Source organism: Malurus melanocephalus, unplaced genomic scaffold, assembly GCF_030028575.1.
Source record: "Malurus melanocephalus ecotype Western Australia unplaced genomic scaffold, MMel_1.1 scaffold_338, whole genome shotgun sequence".
NCBI lineage: Eukaryota > Metazoa > Chordata > Aves > Passeriformes > Maluridae > Malurus > Malurus melanocephalus.
In genome coordinates, this window is record NW_026623570.1 from 503467 (window position 1) to 529218 (window position 25752).

Sequence of the window (25752 nt, forward strand, 5' to 3'; positions counted from 1 at the left end):
GGACAATCACCTCTAGCTTGTTTAACAACTTGTCCCCGCTGTGTAATTACACTTCTTTTAATTGGCTCGTGGGGTTTAATCGTCTCCTGGGACTCGGCTTGCAGCGTTTCTCATTACTGCCGGCACACAGTGTCGTTCTGAGGACAGGGGGATGTGCTCCAGAGCKCACACGGGGGAGGGTCTCTCAGCATCCCAAAGGAAAGGCTCACAGCAGAGTTTTCAGACACCTACAGACACACACATGCTCCTCCGAGCCAGCCCCAACCCTCAGGGAGAGGCAGCCACCCCTAATCACATCCTCTCAACATTTGGAACAGCCAGAGGAGGCAGAACGCAGCAAGGATTGAGCAATCACAGAGAGGAAGAGTCCTGGCAGAGGCACGGAATGGAGGGGATAGAGGAGCTGTGCTGARACACTGACACAAGAAATTCCTCCTGTTGCCTCCCTCAGCCTCAGCTCTTCCAACATTTCCCCTCACAACTTTTCAAACTCAAGCTRATCTCAAAATTATGTTTAAAAATGTTTCTAAAATTACATCCACAATAATATTCACATTCTTCACTCTATGCCAAACATCTTTGTGCCCTCCTGGAGCACAGGAGCGAGTCCAGAGGAAACCACAAAGATGATCAGAGAGYTGGAGCACCTCTGCTATGGAGACAGGCTGAGAGCTCGGGGTGAGCCTGGAGAAGAGCRTGTTTAAAGGACTAAAAGAGGGGAGAAGAGATTTATGTTGGATGTTAGAAAGAAATTCTTCCCTGTGATGCTGGGCAGGMCCTGKCACAGGGTGCCCAGAGAAGCTGTGGCTGCCCCTGGATCCCTGGCAGTGCCCAAGGCCAGGCTGGACGGGGCTGGGAGCAGCCTGGGACAGTGGAAGGWGTCCCTGYCATRGCTGGGGWGGCACTTTGAGGTCCCTTCCAACCCAAAGCAGCCCCTGGGTCTATGACAGCACAGTGGGTAGCACAGAAATCCTCTGCTGAGAGGCATCCGCTCCATCCTGAGCAGTCAGCAGCAAGGGCTGCTCACAAGAGGATGAGCCAAGGACACGATACACTGCAGAAAATGGAAAAGGATATTTGACATGTGCTGAAGGAACAACACTACGTTAAACTTGCACTGGCAGGGCCTTGAGATCCAAGTAGTTTTCTATTACTTCTCAGCCATGCTCGGCCGGTTTGTTTGATTTTTCCATCAGAATCCTGCAGCTCAGTTCACTTTACCAGAGGGGGAAGTTGCTGGGAAAGGGACTGAGAAACAAGAATCTGTCAAAGAGTTGTTTTATTTCCTACAGCACTGGCTGACTGACCAAAATCCTATAAAAAAAAWWRGRAAARAAAAAAAGTCAAATTCAGRAAAAAGCCCTGAACGTGTCAAGGCTTTTGGAACAAATGGCACAATAGGTTTTTCCTGTAGCTATAGGCATGTATTTCTTCTTATTTTTTATTTATTTATTTAAGCCCCTGTAACACACCATTTCCCCCAAAGGGCTGCAAAGGTTCAAAGGCTTTGAGAGCACCAATAAATCACGGCCACATAAATGTCCTATAGTGAAGTTTGATTCTTATTTACCCGGGGTCTTTGGGCCAGTGCTCAGTCTGTGTTGGAGGAGGCAGATTTACTTCTCCTGAGATGCCCTCAATTCACAGAGTGCTCATCTTTCAAGCAGCACCGCTCCAGCCTCAGCTGCCAAAACACTTCTAGCTGCAAGTTTCCATCATTTGCTTTATCACACTTCCCTTTCCCCTCCCAGATACTGGTCTAAACCAAGTTATGTTTAGAAATACCTTGTGAGTGGCCAGACTGTGAGTCAATGGATCTCTGTAAATCACTGCCATATGCAGAAGAATTTCAGGCTTTAGTGAGCTTTCTCCTTAGACCATCTCTAGCCATGATTCCCTCTCTGAAATAATCCTTAGGACTGTGGTATGTTGTACAGCATGTAGGGAACTCAGCACAGGTATAAACAGGCAACAAGAGGGGCATTAAAGAGCATTAAAATGGGACAGAAATGGTATTTTGGATTAACTGTATACCCGGGTGCATAGCTAAGGTGCAGCTCTGTCCTGCAGGCAGTAAAGCAATATTTCAGTCTCCACAGCAAGGATGATCTGCTTAYCAACTCTGCTAAGAGGAAAACAGGATCAGCAGCAGAAATTCCAGCAGTTTGATTAAAGCAGTCACCTGATAGTGTGGCTGTTTCTTCACATTTTTTTTCTGTTAGGTGACTTAATCTAACATTCACTCTCCAACGTCAGTGAATATTTACACCCAATCCACTTTGAAGTACCCTTTTTAATTATTCACAGTTAATACAGCTGCAGGTATTCACCAGCAATTTGTGAASCTAGTCCATGTTAATTTTTGGGAAGCATTTTTCTGGAAATATTTTTTCTGACAGAAAACAGAACCAACACCCAGAGAAGTAAATTAACTACTCACATGACTTAAACACCACAGATGAAGATGATTTTTCAGGTATGTACACTGAAAAATAAGAACTAAAGACAACTAATTATAGCATGACATTTTGCTATGGAAGCCTAAATTTTTTGAGGCAAACAGAGAAAAAGTGTTTGAGCACCACAAAAACATCACAGTTCGGTGCATCATTCATTAGAGAGATATAAATTTGCCAGACACATTAAACAAAAATCAACTCTGTGCTTCAGTGGAATGTGACTGGGACACACGAAGGTTCAATTGCAGTGGTAACGCACGTAGAGAATCTCATCCTCTGACAACAGCCTTGAACCCTGCAGGAATCTGCACAGCTCTGCTTTTAGGAAAGGCTCTTTGTCATTAATAGTTTAAAAGTGTTGAAGGGAAATGTTGGCAAAACCCCAGCAGCAGATTTGAGTTCGTTCTCTAACCCAAAAAAACAGGTGGGTGAATTAATCTGCAACCAGGACCACTCTGTTCCACCCCGTGCAAAAATGCAAAGCCTAAATGAGGATATAGTGTGCTCTCAATTACATTTACCTGACTTTTATTTAATTTGCCTTAGATTTTCCCACTCTCTTTTGTCTGGAGAAGCCCCTGGCCAGAGGACCTGCTCTTTAKTTCATGAATTTAAGGGAATGCAAATGCATTTCATGCTTTTTTTATTTATGGCATAATTGGTTGGGGGCTATTTTAATAAATAAATAAAAGGCAGCTTGACATTTGCCATCTTCCAAGTGTTTTGGTCAGGTTGGTGATCACATTATCCCGTGCTGTTTGTGTTGAGTGCCCTGGATGACAAGTTTATTGGAAAATGAACAAGAGCCCATCTCCCAGCCCCTGACAGCAAAAATCCATCTCTACCCTAACGGACAGATATAATTGTTGTGCACCCTGTTAGACACGCCAAGTGATTGATACAATGCAAAAAGGAGCGGGGTGAAATTATGATGATCTATAAAGATCCTTCTGGAACAGGGAAAGAGGAAGAGAATMATTTTTAATATGATTAATATTGCAGCGGAGAGGGGGAGAAAGGAAAGAGATGGGATTTGTTCCCTGCTATAACACTCTACTCCCAGGCAATACTGCTTAGCAGGAAAGCCTTCCAGCTGAGGGCTATGAAACAGTTATCACTGGTAGGTGATTAAGTTACTAATTCTTCAGGGAGAAGACATTTAGAGGCCCATATTAAAGGAGAGCGAGGCAAAATTACATTCCGTTTCAATTTAGTTTAGCAATTCTAGTGATTTAGTTAAATGAAAAGCAATTGTTCCAATTAATAGTATTGAATGTTATTCATCAAAAGTGTCAAAACAGCTGTGTTGGTGCATTAGTAACCTATTCTCTTGTCAGAGATATGGATAATTCCCCAGGATTGCACGGGGGAAATGGCAGAGCAGGCGGGAGCTGTGCATCCTGCGGCGTTAATGACCGCGGGGTCACGGAGCTGCTTCGGGCTCCAGGGCCTCAACACCGGGCTGGGAAGGACAGCTGGGGCTCAGCAGGGCAGGGGATGCTCCCAAACACACCAATGTGGCTTTCAGCCTCCCCAGTGCCACCCCACAAATGCCCTTTGGGACAGTGTGGCAGGGCAGCACAGCCCCACGCTGCCTTGGAGGGCAAACACYGCTGCTCCTCTCCTCCCCATCCCGCTCCATCCTCAGGCTCTGTGCAGGAAGGGGTGAAATCTCCACCTCCTTTGCCCAGAGCTGCTGCAGGARCAATTAGGAAGCCGAGGCTCAGCAAGTGCCAATCCCCGTTTTGATCCATGCCGAGTCCTCGGCAGAGCCAGCGGCCCCACACAGCTTTTCTCAGGGAGCCCATCCATCAAAACAGTGATTAAGGAGCTGAGAGGAAAAGTTTGGACATAACCCCTGAATACAATGGGGTAATAAAACACAATGGTGCTGCTGGCCTGGGAATATGACACTCTGGCACAAGACAGAACCTTCTATTTTGGGATAAACAGACCCCGGTCCGAACACGGCTGAGGGCATCCTGGAGCTCATTAATCTGTATGGGAATGACAGAGACAGGATAACAGGTCTGATAAGGGTTTCCTCCAGCCTTTTCCTCGCACCATGCAGGCTCCTGCAGCCACCTMAGCTATCTCCCCTCAATAAGGCTTTATACACTTCCTCCCACGACCTGTAATCGCCATCTCGGTGCAGGCGATACTATCGCCTTCCTCTCCTTTCAAATTTCCATAGCCTTTTTGTGGGAGATTAGAAAATCCTGTCTTTTTTGGACTCTGCCRTTTGTTTTCTCCGGGAGCTGAAGAAAAACAAATGCATGCTGTGAAGCTGAGATGAAGGACAAGGGAAAAAAGGGTGCTGAGGGCTCAGCAGGGGCTGTGATGCCCTCACCCTCCTCGGGAAAAAGGCATTCCCCATTCCCAGAGTGGCACAGAGCRGTGATGGGATTCTCCAGGTCACACCACAAACCAAAGGCTACAACAGTCTCATGCATCAAATGATGCATCTGTTCTTTTTTAAAAGTAGTTAACAAGCAAAATGAACAAAAATGTGRGTACACTCAAAGAGAAATGGAGCCTTACCCACTTCACAAGTCAAAGACAGCTCTGCTTTTTCTCCATGTCTCTGAAAGTACTCTTTGTTCCACACAATCCATCCTTCCTCATGAAGGTGACAAGGCTTTGCAATGTGACTTTTCTTGCTTCCTCCTTCCCCACCCCAGTGACTGCCAGGAATCCCACCCCAGCAGCTAYCCTGCCCTAACACACATGGAAATAGCCAGGAAATTCAGCTCCTGCTGARCACCAGCTAAAGTCACTGCAGAGCATCCCACCATACCACCACTGCTGTACTTGAAATGTTCTTTAACAGGGAGAGGGGAATAATCTCTCATCTGTGCAATCCAAGCAGTTTGTTATCACCTGCTCACATTCAGAGGAGGAGCAAGGCTTGAGAAACCTGTAACTGTAAAAACCTTCCCCAGCTTCACACATAAAAATACATAAATCAGGTATCCTCACTAGGTCTGGCACACCACAAAATCCCCTCTAAGCCCTGACCTGGAACTGTACCTGCTTCTGCTTTTATCACAAAAACTTGAAAACAGAAAACCAAGCACGCAGAAAATAGCACCTTAAAACTCAGGGCTCTGTGTTTTGTTGTGACCTCTGGTGCTTTGTGCCTCAGTAACRAGGCTGCTGAAATACAGCTCCAAGCCAGAGCAATGAACTGAATCCCCCTACATGGTCCCAGCACAAGGAGTGGACAGACAGAGGGTCCACAAGTTTGGAGAGCACATGTGTTAACCTCAGAGTGGTGACCAGAAGAACAGAGAAGCACCGTGGAGCCCTCTCTGTATTACAATTCAGGTTTTTGGCATGAAAGAAACATCTTTTTGGCAACTTTTACTTTCTCATTCCAGCTCAGGATAGTAGGATTTAAATGCCTGCAGGGCATGGAAGGTTACTGATAATAAAACTGYGCATTTTAATACACCAGAATGACCACAGAAATGCCTATTTTGGTGCACATGGCTCCATCTTAGCTGTATTTCAAACATGCCACATAACATTTATTATGAAAAAGAATTAAAGAGCCCTTCATTAATTATTTGTATTAGCATAGCACCTAAGGGCATTAATCACACATCAAGGCATCGTTCAGCAAACACTGCCAGAACACAGTCTGCCCAAAATCAAAATCCAGGGCAAAGAGAAGGAAACAACTGCACAGAAATAAAAGAATGCTCATGGTGTAGGAAGCATGGGGTGATGGTTTTAGCAGCAGGAGAGGCAGCAGAAAGAGCATTTTCCCTGCCATCAAATTACCTGTGCACAGCCCAGGTGGGGAAGCTTTTTAAGAGAGATTGGGTGAGGATTGGGATCACCTCTTAAAAGTCAATARTAAGGGAACAGCATCTTGGAAGCCTAAACCAAGGAGAAGATGTGGAAAAAAGTGGGCAGCTCRCAGCTGTTGTGGTGCAGAGCTCAGAGAAAACATTGAGCAGTCAGGCACAGTTTGAGTCAAGTTATGGATAGGGAGAAGACCTGGCAGGTCCCTTCCAATGCAATCCTTTGATTTTACAATGATTAAAAATAATTTTTAAATAGATAGGAAAGTTCAAACTCAATTTTTGTAAACAGACCCAAACTTTAAATGTTTCATTACAAGTTAATACYAACACTATCCCCTCCTTCTGAGAAGCCAAGGCACAAAATGTGCTGGGAACTGCCCCTTCACCCATGACAGACCCCAGGAAACAAATCAGAGCTTCAGCATTCCTCAGGATCATCATCTCCTGCCAAAGTTAAACATTGGTAGTAAACAAATACCAGCTTCTGGTCATAAAATGGAGCTGAAGCCAAAAACAAAAGCTCAGAGTCTGCCTAGAAGGGGATTAGTAACCAATACACCAGGTAAGTTCTCCCCACCTTTTCAGTTCATACAGCAGCCCCAGAGTTCATTTCTAGCACGTGCCCAGCACAGGCTGGGAGCAGCCACTCGTTCCTGACCATCATTTAACTCACACTACCCCATCTCTTGGAAAATGGGATGTGCCTCACATAAAAGGCAGGGATTAGAGAAAACAGATATATGTTGTGAAGAGACCTGAGCAGCAAATAAAGTTGTTTCCTCCTACCCACACAAGGTTTTGAGATTTTGGTGTATTAAATAAAAACAAATTGATGYGTGAAAAGCCACTGTTGCCCTTCACATGCCCCATTTTCCTCCCAAGGGGAGGTTCTTRCATTAAACTGCAGGGTAGAGCAGAACAATAGTTGCACACAAAGGTAATAGTGAAACATGAAATTATTGTAATATAGCACATAGCCATATATCAATTAAAGTCCTTTATTTCCCAGCTGTAGCTTTCTTAAATTCCTATTTCTCTTTGTTGCTGTTGTTTGGTTAAAAATAAAAACAGGCTTATAGACAGCTGAATAATTAAAAGTATTGTCTTCATTAAAGAGAAAAATAAAGGACAAACACAAAACAAAACCCACCTCCCTCCCCTGGGAGAAAAAAAATCAAATCTAAAACCAGACCGAGTTCCCATTCAAAACCTAAAGGAACTGTTCTCCCAAACCTGACTGTRCCAGAATGTGGCTAACACAAAAAGGATTTTTTTTTTTTTTTTAATTATTTAGGTGCATTCTCAGAAGTTAATCAACTAATCTCCTTCTCGATTTCCTAAACCAAGGAAAGGCCAGATGTAGTAATCTATTACAGACATGATATAATTGTACTGTAATCATAACAGAACAATATCTGCACATATGCTTTTGTTAAGCACAGGGCACAGCCTGACACTACTCATTAAGAAACAAATGGAACATTCAGCCACGGCTTTCATTTGATCTTACAAAGATAAGCCTCGGTATTGTTATTCCGGATTTTGTGTGTGTGTGTGTGTGTGTGTGCAGGACACAAAAGCATTCTCTCTCACAATAAAAAAAAAAAAAATACAACCAAACCAAATTGGTCTGCATGGGACAATTGACCAGTGGAACAGTATATTTTGYTGTGATCACTCTGCAATAACTTAAAAGTCACTCCAAGCACAGCATTAACACCAAAAAGCAATCCTAAACCAGTTATCTCACCCTACTATGGTCTTGCTGGTGATTTTTCTTATGCAGAACATTTTTCACTATCAGGTCCCAGTGGAATTATACACAGCATTCTACTCACTGGTGTTGTAATTTAAACCTTGTCTATGCCTTGTGCACGAAAACTTCTCGGCATAACTGGGAGCAAAACCAGAAAGGGAAATATCAAACAAGCAGCTGATGTTGCTTTAGAACTTTCTGAAGGGTGTGCCCGGCAGGAAAGCAGTTAAAAGGCAGAAACGTGAAATTGCATATGATACAGCACAGTGATGCTACTGCATTATAAATAATGCTGAGGGATGCATTATTTATATGCCTAATATTGGGCTCGCTTATGAAGAAAGCTCCTTTCTCCAGTTTGTCTCTGATAGGCAGGCAGGATCACACAGCAGAGATCGGAAGGAGACACAGCAATTCAGGGAAATTTGGGAGGCAAAACACAGAAAAACATTGAGTGGAGCACTCTATTGCACTTCCTAGGTTTAATAAGTTGGAAATCTCAGAAGGTTAAGAGCTCACCTTTCATTCATTTAAACATTCAATGGGGAAAAAAAAAATACAAAAACTTGGATGTTTATTTGAGCCTTATCCCAAGTCTGTGTCCTTTAACAGCTGCAGGGCTGGCACGGAAATACTCTGAGATTTCTGGCACCTCCACGTCTGGTCACTGTTTTAAACCAAAATTGGAGAAAGGCTGTGCCCCATAAAAGTGTTTAAATTGGCTGCTGCAGGAGGGTGGAGCCTGCAGCCCCACGGAGAGCGGGTAACACATTTATTTTCTGTTCCCGTGGTGAATACRGCCCTTTGCACACATCCAGCAGGAACTCTGCTGCTCAGAGCTTCTCTTGCCTCTGCACTGACACCTCAGCAGCAATTTGTAAATTTGTAAATTCACTATGAGGGTGAAAGCACAAATAAACCCCGTGCTTAGCCCAGCTCAGAGCATCAACAGGGCTAAATCTGACTTTGGTGCCACCAACACTTTTCCCTTCAGCCACAAGTCACCACCTGTAGAAAAACACCTGTAACAGGCTTTTAGCTGCTCCTTATCCCACTGGGTTTGCCAGCACGGTGTTAGATATGCCCCAGAGCACCAACACACAAAACTGAGGGATGGAGAGACAGCCCAGTCACCCACGGGCACCACAGGGCAAAGGATTTCTCTGGACTTGGGCTGCACAACCAGATCAGTCTGCAAAAAACAACTCAGCTCCAGTAGGTCAGAAACTGCTCTCGATGATGAGCACAGAGCTGTTTTGGAAGTTAATGAGTCCCACCCCTGCCTAATGGGGCCCTGCCATGCAGGGCCTTGGGGCAAAATTAAAGCACTCTGGTGCTTTGCTGCTGTTGTTGCTTCAGCCCAGCTTTACCTCATAAAAGCAAACTAGGCCTGWGCTTGGGACCATGGTGCTGACAGTCACATGAGCTCATCCTTACAGCTGTCTTTTAAGTTTTCCAGTTCTTGCAGTTGAAGAAGGAAAAATAGGCTTGAACATGAGGACGGGACAATGACCTCAAAAGATAGTTGGTGGCACTTTGTTTTGAAGTTTCATTTCATGAAACCACTCACTCCACTGTTTTGGAAACTTGCTTTCATAACCCTATGCTCCAAAGTCCCAGATTACCCAAATTCCACAAACTATTGTTGGAAATGCTTTATAGTTCCATGCCTAACTGAACCACCATCCAAAACCCACCCTATTAACACCCAGTAAAATAAAGTTCAAAAAATCAAGGCRAACAATGGGAAGGAACTGAAATTCCTCTTCAAGACTGGAGGTTATCCACCAGGTACAAATATTTCTTATGCATCTTTTCAAAGCAGTGTTTAAGCACACATCTAGTTACATTTTGGTTCTCCCCTGTTGTTTTTTTTTGTTTGTTTGTTTTTTTTTTTCATTTGTTTGTTTTTTGCTGCCTCTTCACCTTTATTTACAAAGCATTTAAGGGCAGGATGTTCTCAGCTCAGAGGCCACAATGAAGGGCTCACAGCCTCTCCTTCCCACCTGATTCCTCACAGGAGCACAGGTAGGGAGAGGAATTGGCATCAGCCCATTTACATCCCTACAGAAATTTTTCCTGAATGCTTCCAACCCATGGACAAAACACCACCCAACGCCTAAACCCAGTGATAAGAGAAGCTCTGTGTTGATTTTAAAGCATTCTGGACTTTCTTGGCTGTGCACAGAAGTTGAAGACATAGGCTGAGCACACCGTGCAGCCTCCAAACTGACAGAAACAAGCGATGCTCAGATTGTTACACCGAAATCAGAGTCACGAGACCCAAGTTGCATTTCCACACAATTGCCTCCTTCAGCTTGGCACCGACAAACTGTCTTTTCCTGTTACAGGGTTTGTAGGAGGGATGCAGACCTGACACTGACTTATCCCAAGGTGTGAGGCTTGCCAGGAATTCCATTTTCACCCACAGATTCCATTTTTTAAGTGCCCCTCTGCTCATGACCATCCTTGAGATGAGGAACTCCCCCAGTATGGAAAGTCAGATCACATGGAGTTGAGTTTATGCTAAGCAGCATTTTCCAGATAAATTTCTGCAGTCAAATCTACCCAACACTGTTGATCCCAGCTCTCCACTTTGCTGTGCAATTTCAGACACAGCYTAAAGTGGAGAAAGCCAAAAGAATCCAAAAATTAAAAACCACTTTCCCCATATTCCACTCAGCAGCTGTCATAGAGGAAATGCAAGTGGAGTGATTAATTCTTCCACTTATTCTGATGCAAGAGCATCAGCCTCTCAGATTTGGGCTTTATTGCTATGCTCTGCCTCCCCGGGCCAATCGTCAGAGTCAAACTTTGACAAATTTCATACTGTGAGGCTTTTAAACAGTCAAATATTGCTTTATTATTTAGAACATCATTTTTCGGTTTTGTTTCCAGCTGTATGTAGTACTGAAGTTTGCATTAATRCCCTGCATTATATCATCCTTATCAGACAAGTTTCCGAGGTACAGCTGATTCTCCTTTTTGATTCTCTGCAAGAGCTATTAAAAATGCTGACCAAAGAATATAGATTTTCATTAATATTTCCTCTTCTTTTGATCTGYTCCTTTGATTTACCTGACTCTAACAATCCAAATAATCAGAGGAGTTCCTGTCTTTCATGCAACAAAYGTAATGCCAAAATTTAATCAAGCCAAGGTTTTTAAGATGGAGAGGGGGGGAAGAGGCAGTACATTTAAAGAGCTTTTCCTCACCCTTCTCTCCAGATGGTTTGGGGACAGCAGACCCCAAGAAGATGTACCAGTTAAGTATCCAACAGCAYAAGTGATTTCAGAGGACATYCYCTGCTTTGCAGGCAYRAAAAGCATTTCTGCAAACAGCAAARCTGCTGAGGATGGGAATTTAGATTGAGATGGAGAAACCTTTTTCTTTTGGCAGGGGAAAACCAGGTGTCACTCTCATGTTTTCTCCACACCACCTCCTGCTTCAGTTCAGTTTTCTCTGCTAGTTTAAGGGTTTAATATGTTCTCAGGACATCCAGTTGACTGTATTCTTGTTTTTCAGCCCTGTTTTGGCATAAGCTTGCAGTCCTTACTCCTTTTGGTATTGTTCCTGCACAGGAAGGCAGGAAAATATGTTTCCAGGCTCCTAATATATGTTTGTTTTCCCTTATTGTTGTTCATTCTGTTTACACTGTGGCTGTTTTCCTTCATCTCTGGCGAGGAAATTTAAACTCTTTCCTAAGAGGAGAGATTTCAGGGAGTGGGAAATGGAAAGACAGGAATGAAGCAAACACAGCCTTTGCTTTCAGCACTCTTTTCTTGAGGAATCAGCCTTGACCCCAAGATGCCCAAACAAGTTGCAAGTGTAACATGTGCACATTTGGATTAAGGCCAAAAAAATAGTTTTTATGCTATTTTTRCATGAGTGAATGAATGAACAGATGTGGTTCAGGGCAGTCAGTGCAACCCAGAAAACCATGCTGCAGTCACTCCAGTGCCATTAAATCACCACCAGAAGAGCTTTGCTCAGGAGTCCTTTGGTTCTTTCAAGTGATTGCTGCTCCAGCCCAGCCCCAAAATGCACCTCAAATATATGGATAACTCTGAGAGAAATCAGAGAATTAGTACTTCAACACACTCTGTCTCAGAGGCAAAATTACTCGTGGGGTCCCTTAAAAAAAATACCTGCAGGTTGGTGAAAGCAGCAATTATCTGTGGGTGAAAACAACTGCTTGCAGATGCATTTGGAGATTTGTAGTTGCTCAGATTTTTCCAAATTTCCAGTATTGAYTTGGTGATACAGTAATTTGTATATGTATATGTAAATTTCTATATGGAAATGATAGGGATATTTGCATACACAAAGCCTGAGGAGAAGGGTGTGCTAACTCACTCAGAAGTTTGGGTGATGGAAACAATCAAATAAAGGAAATCTGCAGCTTCTCAAAAAAGGACCAGAATGGTTCCCAGTCATCCAAACAACAAACAAATCAGCTTTTCTGGTAACCTGGTAGAAGCATCTTCTTTCTTTCTTTTGAAATCAAATAAAGCAGTTCATRTGCACATAAAAATGAGAATAAAGCAAATAGATCAGAAGGCTCTTAATCCTCACAGATTGTTGCCACATCACTCCTTTCAGTAACAGTCTTGAGGTCCCACTCTTCAGGCAAACACCCTTGTTTTCTTCCCAGAAAAGGAGTGCCAAGGARGCTTCCCTGTCTGACCATCMCCAGGACTGGGRTCCCTTCACAGCCACACAGCCCAACCAGCCTGACCAGGATTCCCAGGGCTTGATCCTTAAAACAATTTAATCATGGTAAAACAACAAAATCACAGCTCAACAGGCCTKTCCTCTCCCAGGAGAGAGCTGCCATGGGCCATCACCTCCCTTTGCTGCCCCAGTCACACCAGTGCCACCACTGGGATCCCYCTCCYGGGGCCAGSACACCCCACAGCCATCATTYCACTCAGCATCACCCATGTCCTTTGTTCTTAGGAGGGGTGACCTCATCTCAGACCAATTCCAACTGTTTTCCACAGTGATGTCATTTCCATACCTCGTTCCATATGGYCAGAGCGAGGTTTGAGCGTGAATAACCCAAAACCACAAAAGGGGACCCAGATCCCTGGATGACTTCATGAGTGACCTCTGTTGGTTTAGGGACCTTCCCCTCATCCCACCACAGCTTTATGYCTAAAAACAGAAACAGCTTTTAATCTCCCATTAAAGCCATGCAAGAATGAGCCCACAGGTTATTTTGGAGACATCCAGAAAGATCCCTGAAGTGTCAGTAAAACTCTAGGAATCAATGGCCAGCTCAGGAAGGCAAAGCAGGAAACATAAAAGAAAAATACTCCTCTGAGCATACCATTATTGTTAAATATCACCATTCCAAACGTAARAGATAAATTTTCAAGTGTTACAGCAGGTCTCAGAACCCTATTAATAGAAATTAGAGGGAAGTCTAATAGAAAAAGACAGAGAGGAAGACATTCTCTCCACTGCTCCCTGGGGAARGTGAGAAAAGACTGAAAGATGACACTTTATCTCCTCTAAGTCTCATGGGACCCATAATCACAGCATTCATTCAGCAAATAATAATAATAAATATGGTCTGAAGCGACTCCAGCTATTTCAGCTTTAATAAATGGGTTGAAATAGAGGCAAATTCAGATACAGAGAGCATCTTTTCAATAAAATCTGATAGGGTTATTAATAACATTAATGGAGTACCATGCTGTCTCCATTTTGTTAATAGTTGCTTTATTCTCCCCCAGTCCATTCCCCACTCACAGACAAACACACACACTTTTCCCTCCAGTGATGACAAATTCAGACTGTCAGCTTTCTGCTGGCAATGCATCCCAAGAATTAGTCAAATTTGACATGATTTTATTGTTTTATGGGAACTGCCAACAGGGATTTTTCTGCCTGAAATACATTTATATCCTAGTTCAAATCAGATCCTGGCTTGGTTCATGGRCACAAAGAGGATAAGCCAGGAAACCTGCAGCTCCTCAAGGACAAAAAAAAGTTACAACTATGATGGGATGCTTAGAGCTTTCCTCCAGGTAACTGTGTCTTTGTTTTAACTTGTCCCTTACACCCAGGACAGCTTTTCCTTTCAGCTTTTTTTTCCCCCATCAAGGAATCATTCCCAGTGCATGGTCACAGTATTTGGGCTGTTGGTCCAAAACCAGAATTTTGAACTCTAAAAAACCTTGYACACAGTTTTAGAAGAGCTAAAAGTCTGTCAGCAAAGAACAAGTGCAAGCAGGTAGATTTGCCGAACCTGTCCAGCTTTATTCCAAATGGAGRGTTTTAAAAGGCTCTCCTATTATTTTTTTTTCTCCCTCCTCCCCCTATTTTATGAAATTAAGTGTGATTTCTCTCYCACCATACCCCATGAAAAACCAACTATTGACTCCAGTTGTACAGGATTGAGGGCTTCTGATAATTTAAAATTCACCCTTATTTATCCCATTTCACATCAGYCCTTAGCAGTATTTTCCAAATGTCAGGTTTTTACAGACTTAATGAGATTAAAAAAACATGTTCCTTTCCCTTTGCATTTTATGCTTTCAGCTGTGACTTCCATAAAATCATTTTGGTTAGCAAACAAGATGGCTATATGATTAAAGAAAAAATGCATCTCATTTTCCCAGTCCCCATCTATAGATGGGGGAAGGAACAGTCAGAGCCAAAGTGTTTTATATCACAGCACTTCCCTCGTGAGGAGACAAAAAAAATAAAGAAAGAAAAAGAAAAAAAGAAATAGAATTATAGAGTTGCAGAGAAATGAAATGTTTGAACAGAAAATAATTTCCCTAACTTGTAGCCTGGAGGCATAACCTGTCATAGCTCTGCATGAATTGAACAGTCAGGGAGTTCAAGTTTTTTGCAGCTTACCATAAACTAATATGCTCCGTCACATCATCCTCAGGAGACAGGGATTTGAAGGAGCCACTGTATTTAGAGCAGCAAAAGTGATTCTAGGGTTTAATAGAATTAGAGGGAACCATCAGAAACCAAACATAGATGGAGGCTAGATGGAAGGTGACAAAAAAATTCCCAAACCACATGCCACACTAAAGACAGAGAGCTAAGTGGTAATTCTATTTTAAGCTCTTCTAGACACCGTGGACTAATCAGCTCATATCATATAATTCCACTCTGTTTTACATACCTACAGCCAGAATAACTGACAGATTTCCACATGAAACAGAGAGCATCACACTGTGAGCMTCTCGGTGTGCTGGGTCAGCCTCAGAGCTGCTGCAGGAGAAGGGAGAGCCCCAGAGCTGCTCTGCCTTCTGARAGGGGGTGAGAAACAGTGTGAGAAGGAAAAGAAAAGCTCTCGAGGAAGAAATGAACTACTTTAAAATCTGCATTTAGATCAGGCAAGGTTCTCCTCTTGATCTTTACAGCCTTGCTCTGGTCTGAAATCAATGCAGAAAGCACAGTCAGGTGCAAGTCCTGGAGGCTCTTCCACAAACAAGACACAGCTGAACCAAATAAGTATTTTTCCTTAGATAATCTCAGTTCTCCAGCCTCCTCAGGACAATAGATGTACTGTGGAGTAGATACTGTGCTAAATGCTGCTCTCTAACTGCTCACGGGTCAGAACCAAAGCACAGGCTCTGCCAGGGACACAGGCTGGGAAAGAGCAGAGAAACACATTGAAAAGCCCCCAAATGATGGGAGGAGCTTTGTTATCCATTCCCAGACCAAAAATTCTCCTCCTCTATTTTTCCGCTTTATTACACTATAAAAAATTCCCCTGTTAAGAAGGCAGGTCTCTACTGGGAAACCCCTACAAGAAAGTCAGAGCTGATCTGGTGCCAGACCTTCTCTGTGCCTTTACTGGCTCAGTTTGCTCTTCCCATGCTTCTATAGGACAAATTCCCCTTCACTGGGATTTGTTCTAAAGCATCACAGTTCAGGTCTCAAATCACTACAGATATTCCAAGCTCATGAATGACCCAAGTGCTCTTTCCTGGAGCAACCAATTTCTGCCATCCCTACCCCAATCCGTGACACATCCTCCTCAGAGAGAACTAAAGCCTTTCTCCATGCGAGATCCCACTCTGACAGTAGCTCTTCTTCTACAGAAAACCCAAAACCATTACAGAAAACCTAAATCCACAGGTTCCCAGCCCCAAACACTGCATGAGGTACAGTGTGCAATAAAAGCAGTGCCTCTGGCACACCTGRATGCACCTGATTTGCATGGGGGAGTGTGTAACTCACTTTCCTTTCCCATCTCCACTGGGTGTTGCAGTTTACTTCATTGCTTTTAGGTGAGGCAAGGTTCATGTCAGCAGCTGGGACAATTTGTTGAAGATCAGAGGGAAGATTTAAGTAGAATGCAAACTGTATCCACACCTTCCAGTGCTCCTCCAGCATCCTCCCACTGGATCTTATTCTCTCTCCACAMAGAGTGCTTCCTCAAAAAAGGAGAATATCAGGAAACCAGCATTGAGAGAAAGCCAGAGGACCTGCACTCACACAGAGCTGCCCCCACAACTCCTGTGTCATTTTTGCCCGTTTACCCCGTGAACAAAGGGACGACACCCCCGGTGTGACCTGCTGGGAGAAGGGGCTGCTCCAAAGCACTGCGCCTGACCTCGGGGTAATGAACAGAATTAATATGGCAAAGCCTCTAACACGGCACCACTTCCCAGCAGCACAGCCACAGCCTCTAATTGATTAGTCCATAAAAATCTGTGCACTAAATTGAAAGGAGCTGCACTAATTCTCTTTTATGTTAAATTTCTGTCTTTCTCCTTTATCGAATCCTTCGTCGAATGTCCCTTTTGCTGCCTATTGTGGGCTTGCTCTGGGCCTGTTTTCCTCTTGCCCAGATTAAGTACCTAATCAAAATCTTGTCTCCCTTAATGGCATAAAATTGAAAGATAGATATTGCACTTTACACAGCTGATTAAACACTAGAATGTGGCTAAATGCTTTACAGGGCTTGTTACATTAACTAACTCTGTCATCTGCCAGCTATCTTATAATTGCATATGCTCATGTTGCCACTGGTGAAGCCAAGGTAAGATTTCTTTTCCCTCCATTACCTCTTCCCAGTCTCCCTCCCTCCACATTGCCACCCACCAGTGTCAGAAAGGAGCTGAGAACTGCCCTGAAACAGCCCCCCAAAGAAAAGCTGTCTGATGCTGGTTGGATGTAAATTTTTCTATGTTYGACAGTCAGTCGCTGGTTTGTGGCCATCTAAAATGACTAATGCAATGGAAAGGGACAGTAAATATTTTATTTCAGAAAGAAACAACCCTGCCCACAGCTCTTGTCTTCCCAGCTTTAATGCTAGACACCTTGCTCCATAAGGCTGGACAAAACAAGGATAGAAGAAAAACCAAAAGTGTCTACACTACTTTGTATAAGAACACATTTTTAAAAGTCTGATCTTCCCACTGGCTCATCAAAGCAGGATCTCATGTGGTGCCCAATGTTGCACATTTGCCTCTTTTCTTTCACTGTAATAAAGATGCAGATAGACTTTTTGGAAAATTTGCTTTTCAGAGGAGTTTCACCTTCTGCAAGGCATTCACAGTTCCTAAGTTCCCTAACTACAATCTTTGACTAGATTGCATCAACAAAGAAACCAACAAACCAAACATCTTTTTGGAAGAAAGAAAAGTGGTAGAGACTTTGTTAAATGTTCTTAGGAATTGTTAACAATTGAAACATTAATCAGGGCTTATGTTTTATTTAAAGATACAAACCGTGTTGCCGAACACTCTGCAGTCAGGTAAGATGTCTTGTCTTTGTCATGCACAGACCCAGCAATTTTAGAAACAGACCTGCTCCTTTGCACAAATATTTCTATATTAAAGTAATTGCCCAAACATTCCTCCCTTTTAATACAGAAAATAGACTGCACATTACACCCAGCCTGTAAAATGTGGAAAGCTGGTTCAGCTCATGTGCATTTCTTCCTGATCCCAACCTTTTTCAGAGAATCTATTTGTTAAGCAATAAAATAACCTGTCATTCATTTCTGGTCCATATATTACCCTGAAAACCTTTTTCCTTATTCCCAAATACCACTGCAGAAGGTGCTAAAAGTCCCTTTTTGTCACCTTTTTTCTAATTCTGCACCTTATGGTACAAAATCAGGACTCCAGGCAGGCAAGGGGCTCTGTCAGGGAGCTGGTACCTCTCTGAGGGACTGTTCACAGCCAGCTAATAAAGCTACCACTAAGCTTGGCCCTAAAAATACCCAAAGGCCCAATTYTCTTCCCATGGGCTCAGCAATAAGGTTTTGCTGGGTGGATTCTCCCTCTCTAGTTTACACGGGAGCTAAATCAAGTTGAGCTGAAGCCGACGTTACAATTCTGCCRGCAATTAATAATCGATTAATTGTTTTCTTATCCCACAAGGATTCTGCACCTTCCCATTACCCATTCCTTGGTTCCCTACTGAAGCCACACAAATTAGTTCATCCTACCATTGTTAATGGTTCATAAAAGCTTACTAGAGGCTATTATGAAATCTTTACTAAGTGCTGGTTTTTAAATATTCATGAAGGCACAATATATACTTTAATAAGACATGTTGCAAGTTACAAAACTGAGCTCTGTACTAAACATTAAGGTCCCAGGAAAGATTCATTTGAAAGGAAGGYATCCACAGAAAAAAGGCACCCATGTGTCTCTCCTAATCTTTCTTTTTTCTCTGATCTAGAAGGTAATCTTGCCAAATTGTTTTGCCTCTTGTTTCACACTTATTCAAATTCTTTGGTTTGAGTTAACACCAATTCCRAATTTCCTCCAGGAGGAGGAGAATACAATATTCCCCTTTATATGAAGATCAATATGCAACACTAGATAGCAAAACTGATTTGGCAGGTTTCAAGGAAAAGCAGCAATTTAGTTCAAGATTGATATTCAGGTACCAAAAGTAGGTGGAAGTTTACCCAGGAACCAGCCAAAACCCATCTCAAACTGGTCATTCTACACAGACAATTCCTCACCAGTAAGCATTTTCTAAACAGAAAAATGAATGGCTCCGTGACCTGCTGCACTATTTTCCACTGCTGACTTTTGAGCTGGACCCACAATTTAGAGCAGTTCATAAAAGCAAGACCAACTTTGACAATTTTGTCCTAGTGCTTAGTGGACATTTGGCCAAAGCCACATTCCCTTGGCAGTCCTGCAATTCAGCACAACTGTCAAAGCCCTTCCAGCAGAGGCACAGCAACCCAGCAGGATATTAAATATACTCACAGAAGTATAGGATGAGGAACAAAGTTTTACCAGGCCCAGTTATAACCATCAATCCCTCACTTCCAGGATCAGATTCACAAAGGAATAAATTGAATCCTTTTATACGTCCAAGCCCCAGTGCTGTGATCCCTGCCAGGCATCGATTTATACACTGGAGCATGTTTGGGAGCCAAGAAATTCCCATAATGTGCTATCCAGCAGAGAACACACCTGTGCCASTGTGCAGCAGGAATGTTCCATTCCCAGGGCTGCTCTGATGAGGTGCTGAACACAATGGATGGGGTGAGTTCCCAATGCTCCCAGGACCCCCCTGCTGCCAGCAGCCAGAACAGAGCTGTTGTGCCCTGACCCACGAGGACCTGGGTGGTCCAAACAGCCCCAATCCCRTTCATCTTCCCACTTTTATCCACATAACTCTGCTGCCCCTGCAGTGGAGGAAGGATGTGCTGACCTTGCTGAACTTCACAGTCACTTTCCAGTGTTGTTTCTTGTGTCTTTTCCCCCAAAAATGCATCTCAGGATCTTGTGGGGGTCTGAAGGGGATGGGGAGGGCAGCACAGGGCTAAATGATCCCTGACAGAAGAAAAGTGATTGGGAAAAGTCCTGCTCCTACTCAGAGATCTCCACSTTTCCTTTGTTTTCCATTAGAGGAATATCTGGAGATTCTGTGCTCCTCCTGAGACCACAAAAGATCCAAGCAGATCCCTCAGCAGTGCTGAACACCTGCACTGTATGGAAAGCTGGTCCTGACCCAAAGGAGACCCAAAGGATCCATCAGTTTCAGTCCTAGGGTCTGTCTTCTTCCAAAGGCCCTCCAGGCAGTGGAGGAGGAATTGGACACACATATTCCAATAAGGAAGCAGAGTGAAAAGTCTGGGAAGAAAAGTCAAAGCAGGAAATGAGGAATTACAACTGTTTTCAATGGAATAGTCACTATGAATTACCAGTGATGCTTGGAAATACCTCACCAGAAGCACCTGAACGAGCTTTCAACCGCTTAACTGGCTCAGCAGCCTCTGATCCACCCTTCTGAGGTGCTTTCTGGGTTCAATTCATGAAAAAACAAAGTACAAGAGAGATATCACCAGAAAAARCAAAATAACTCTGTCACTTCAAACYGCTGCATCTTCTTAGCTGATCCTCACTTCTCAATTCCCGTTCTATCTCTCCCCAGGGACTGTTTGATTAAATATATGGGAATAAAAAGTATCCATTCCCTTTTGAACTAGGTTAAATTAACAGTGACCTGAATCAGACCCCACAGTCCTGACAGCAATTACTTATCAAGGAATCATTATCCATCTCTAAATACAATTCCTTGCTCTTTCCAAGTTTCCTTGACTTTATGTGTGTGGGGGGGAAAAAAAAAGGCACATTTGCAGAAATAATTCAACAAAATCAGGATTTTTCCAGGAGGTGTGGGATGGGCACAAGACAAAGAGCAGACATTAGAGGAACAGAAATCTGCTACCATTCTCTCACCTCCTTTTAAGATTTTCTTCACATTTCCAAAAGACAATCAGAAACCAAAAGTGAACTCAAATCTAAATGGAAAAAAAAAAAAAAAAAAGTCAATTATTTTACTATGGCCACAGTTGCTTTTTTAGCTCTGTATTTTCCTCTTTCCTGGTCATYGTGTGCCAGGAGGAGTTCAAGCCATGAAACGTAACTTTGGGGTTCCTAATTCTTGTTCAGAGAAATACTTTTCTGAGACAATTTCCAATCTTTTTATTTATGGATCACACTGAACAAAAAGATCTCTTGTACTTATTCTGGAATTTTAAAAAAGCTTTTTAAATGCCAACAACAAAGATAGAGAAAATGCTGTTGTTATACCTCTCACACAAGCAGATTTTAGGTCTCAGGGCAGCTGAGKAGCAAGGCAGACACATCTTTAGAGCAAGGGATTCAAGTTATTCCTCTGGGCTGGTGTCAGAGATTTGCTCAAGTGGAAATTAAAGGTCTTACTGCAGATTTTAGAGGCATTGTGCTTTACACACTGAAACAAGATCTATTTTTCAAGCCCTGAATGAACCTGACAGCTGAAGACATTTGTCCCACTTGCCTACAGTAAAGGAGCTGCAAATGCTACTTGTCTTAGAGGAATTTATCCAATCACATTTAAAACATAAAGGGGTTACACTGCCCCAAATTGTGACATTTGTCTTAAACTTTCAGACAGATCTCCAGATAAGTGAGGCAGTGACCTGGRCAGGCTGGAACACTCCTGGCCATGAATCCCAGCTCATCAAAACTSGTTCACTCTGCAAGGAGTTTCCACTGTTGAACAGTTCGAAGTAAACAGTTTTCATGGTCCACACAATAGCAGCAGTGAAATGGCCAAGAGCAATAGCATTATTTTAAAATAAAAAATAAAAAAAAATGCAGAGCTAGCTTTAAAATATTGACAAGTTAAAAAAAAAAAAAATCCAGACAGAAGACCTGCACTGACACCCTCCCATTTCAGGACACAATGCCCAGATAGGGCTGTACCATCAAAACCAAGACCTCTGTGTTCCTGATCCCAAAATAAAAGTCTTTTTTGTGCTACATTGTATGATCAGAGGGAGAACAAATCCTCATTTCTCACCTTTCCAACATCATTTAATCCCACTGACCTTACAAAATCGTTTCATCCTGGACATGATCTCAGAAGTACACTGGGCATCACTGTGTTTACTGATGCATAATTACAGTTTGGTCCATATATAAAAATGAAGATTGGCAAAGCCACAGAAAACTGAAGTTTGCAAATTGTCATTGTTTTGAGTCATGTCTAGATTGCAATTTCATTGAAACCTTTCAATTGAGACTGTTTTGGACATAAGATCCTCTGTTTGGTCCATCCATAAATGCGAGACAACCGTCATCCGAAAAATGAAAGTGAGTAAATAAATAAATAATTGATGCAACCAGAATTTAACCATAATGAATTCAATCCCTTTTTACTGTAAAGGGAAAGTTATGCTTGCAGGCATAGTTTGGGCCTTGTTTTTAAATGCAGAGAATAGTAAAATAGATGCAATGTTTATGAATTATTAAAACCTGCACGAGGTTTTCTTTTCCTCTTCCACAGCTTCTTGTTTAATCCTTGTTCATTGTTGGGGGCTCTGGGRATGACTGACATTTAACACATCTCCTGTGCCTCCCTACCCATGGAATGCCTGACATGGGGAGAGAGAGAGACAACCACACACAAGCTTTTGCAGATTGCAAATGTTCCAAACTTTTGTTCCTCCTCATGCCCCACATCCCCTGAACCAAGCTCCTTGCAAAGAGAAGACACAAAAATTCCCATCTGGAAGTGTCCCAACAGCACCATTTTATCTGTTATATGAATAAGAAAACCTTTTCTCACCTTGCAAATTGGATTAACAAATTTGGGAGTTGATTTTTTTTTTAAATAAAGTAGTATCCTTATTTTGTAGATGCTGTGGTGGTAAAGGGATGTGTTTTGATATAAYGATACCATTTTTTCTTAAGAGAAAAGACCATTTAGGGGATATATTTAAAAACAAAATTTAGAGATTTGCAACCTGAAAATATCAGAGCACCACATCATATCCCAGTTTTCAGCACACAGAGTGCTGGCAGCGTTAGCCACTCCATTATTGCCTGGATATTTACAGCATCAGCAGCAATATAAAACCTATTTCCTATTTTCACCGGGAACAAGAAGAACAAAAATCCAGGCACAGATTAATCAGGTTGTCCCATATGGAGAATTTTCAAACAACAGTTAATTCACTGTGAGCAGCATTATTACAGCAATGATGGTCTGAGTATAAGCACCAGACAAAGTTCCAGGTGGAAGAAGTGATCTGAGCAAAGGGAAAACAGTCAAATTTGGGACCTTAGGTTCAAAACTGGCTGGTTATTCCCTGCACACTCTGTGTCAAACAGTCAGAGGGTTCACAATCCCTGACAAAGTCTGCCTTGTGCTAAACAACAAAGAAAGATAAAGAATCCACAACAGCAGCACTTCCAGAGGAATACCGTCTTCCAGAAAGTGATCTAACAGATTTATGAGTTGGAGACTAATTCAGAATATTTGAGGCATTGAGGAGTAAAGGGCAACAAAAAAAAAAAAATTTGCACAAAGCAGGGCCACAGCAGACTGCCCATGTTCATTAGTACATCCCTAACTAATGTGTCAATGATGGAGAATTCCTTTAAAAAGCTGAATGTCRACCCCTTCCCTGTGCTCCCAGTGTACACAGCCTATGTGGCTCAATTCTAATGCATAAATTGTCCCAGAGTCTGATAAAGTCCATGGTAAAGCACRTATTAATGCAGGCAGGCTTTTAACAGACTGTGAAAAGAGTATTGAAAGTTCATATTGAGAAACAAACAGAAGCATCRGAATTAAAAACAAAAGMAGGAAATGCTTGTGAGMCACTGCAGCTTTTCCAACCAAACCTGGTTTTCACCAGTGACAGAGCAGGGTTTGCATTTTATTTCCAAAAAAACAAACCAAGCATGAAAGTACAAAGTACCAAATGGGAGGAGAGGGAGCCACACCTTTAGACAATGAAGATAAACTGAWTTTTTCATTAAATTGAGACAGGAASCAAAAAGTTCCCTGTGTGAGTTGTACCTGCACCTCAGGGTTTGTTCTGACACTGATGCAGCTCCTGCACTGAGTGAGGCTGCTGGGATTGTTTGGGTTTCCACTGGCAGGACTGAGCTCCTCTTGATCACAGCAGAACACATAAATATGGGAAGGAGATGCAAGAAATGCAGCTCAAACCCTCCTGCGTGAAGTTACAGCCTGCACTGGTAYATCAAATCAAGAATCATTTTGTACCAAGTTACAGAATATTATGCCAAGCTGAAATATTTAAAGAGAYATAAATCTTACTTGACAGCTGTTTTTAGGAGTACTCAAAACTATCATTTCAGTAAAAGGATAATACTCTCAAATCTATTCTTGCCCTGAACAACTCTAAGCTTACAGCAGCTCCACCCATAYATAATCAAGCTACTAACAGTTTTTRTTGTATTTCTACATARCTTCCACAATTTTCCTTTTCCCTTTCTTCTTTCTCCTCCCTAATCACCAACAAATCCATCTCTGTRCATAAACACACTTTATCACCATATTATCCGTGGCAAATGGCACTAAAATAAAACACATCCGCCTTGCAAATGAGAAATGGAAAAAAGGCTGCCATGGTTTTAATGAAATTGTGTATGTGTGACGTTTTCATTGTACAAAAAGCAACTATTTAACTGTTCACAAGAGGGGTTTAACAGACAACATGCTTGTACTAAAATGTTTGACATTACTGCGTATTCCTATGAAAACTTCTTTCCAGTCTCCCCAGAARATATTATATTTAAGTGCTCTTTTAATTTAGTTCATTTTTAACCCTGTTAAGAGCATTGTTTTTCTGAAAAAAAAATATCCACCAACATTTTAATGCAAGTTTAAACTGCCGCCAGAAAGCTTTTGTTTGCCTGTGTTTATTAATAAAGTATCTCTTTAAATYTGCTCTGTTGTGCTCTACTAATTGTAAAGAACATACCAATGAGACACAAAGCAGCTGCCAAGGGCCTAAGTAAAGTTTGGCCTGGCCTGTAATAAGCAAAAACTATTTAATCCTTCTTAACACTTTGCAATCTATGCAAAAAATATTTACAGGAGCAAAATCAAACCCAAAATTTATCAGATAAAGTTTTGACAGTGAAAGAAGGGAGATGCAGAAGAGATCGATATTTTCCTTAGCTAACATAATCTATTTATGAGTTGCTGGGGACTGYTGATCAAGATTTTTCAATCAAAATTTATCTATCACAACACAAACTTTTGRGAGAACCAAAAGCTTTTAGAGTAGCAACTTGGTTACAACTGAATGCAAACACCCCTGAAAGGATCTTCCCAGAATTCCCACTTGAAAAAGAACAGAAAAAAGCTGCGAAAACCCCCATCACCATAACAAACCACTGTACTGTAGTTTGAGGAGGACAATGATCTACAAAAGCAAGGGTTTTAATTCTAAAATAAGTGTACATAAAGYTGCATCTTCCAAGCTCACCAACACAAAGTAACCTGATTGGTTGACTGAATTTCTGCTCTCAAAATAGAAAACAAAATGCTATTCCCAAGCTGTCATTTCTCTTAAATGTGAAAAGGGAAAGAAAACCTAGAGTTATTCTGTTTTCAGTGTAAAGAAATGGATTTGATTAGCTCAGGTTATACAGTTTGGAAAGCAAAGGGGAATTAGTGGGTAAATTGAGTCAGCAACTGCAAAATGATCTAAAGTTTAAGGAGGGATCATTGGGCCACATTTGGGCTTTCTGCAGTGAAATCAACCTCCCCAAGAGAAATCTRGGCACATCACAAACTTACCCACTTCTAACATTTAACAAAGATAAATAAACCTCCTTCTGTAAATTTCACCCAGTTGAGTGTTTTAAAATTAGTTTCCTGTGTGACTGTACCATGTACAAATTGTCAGCATGGAGCAGTGTGGTGACAGGTTCAATCTTCAGCTGAGCAGAGGTGTGAA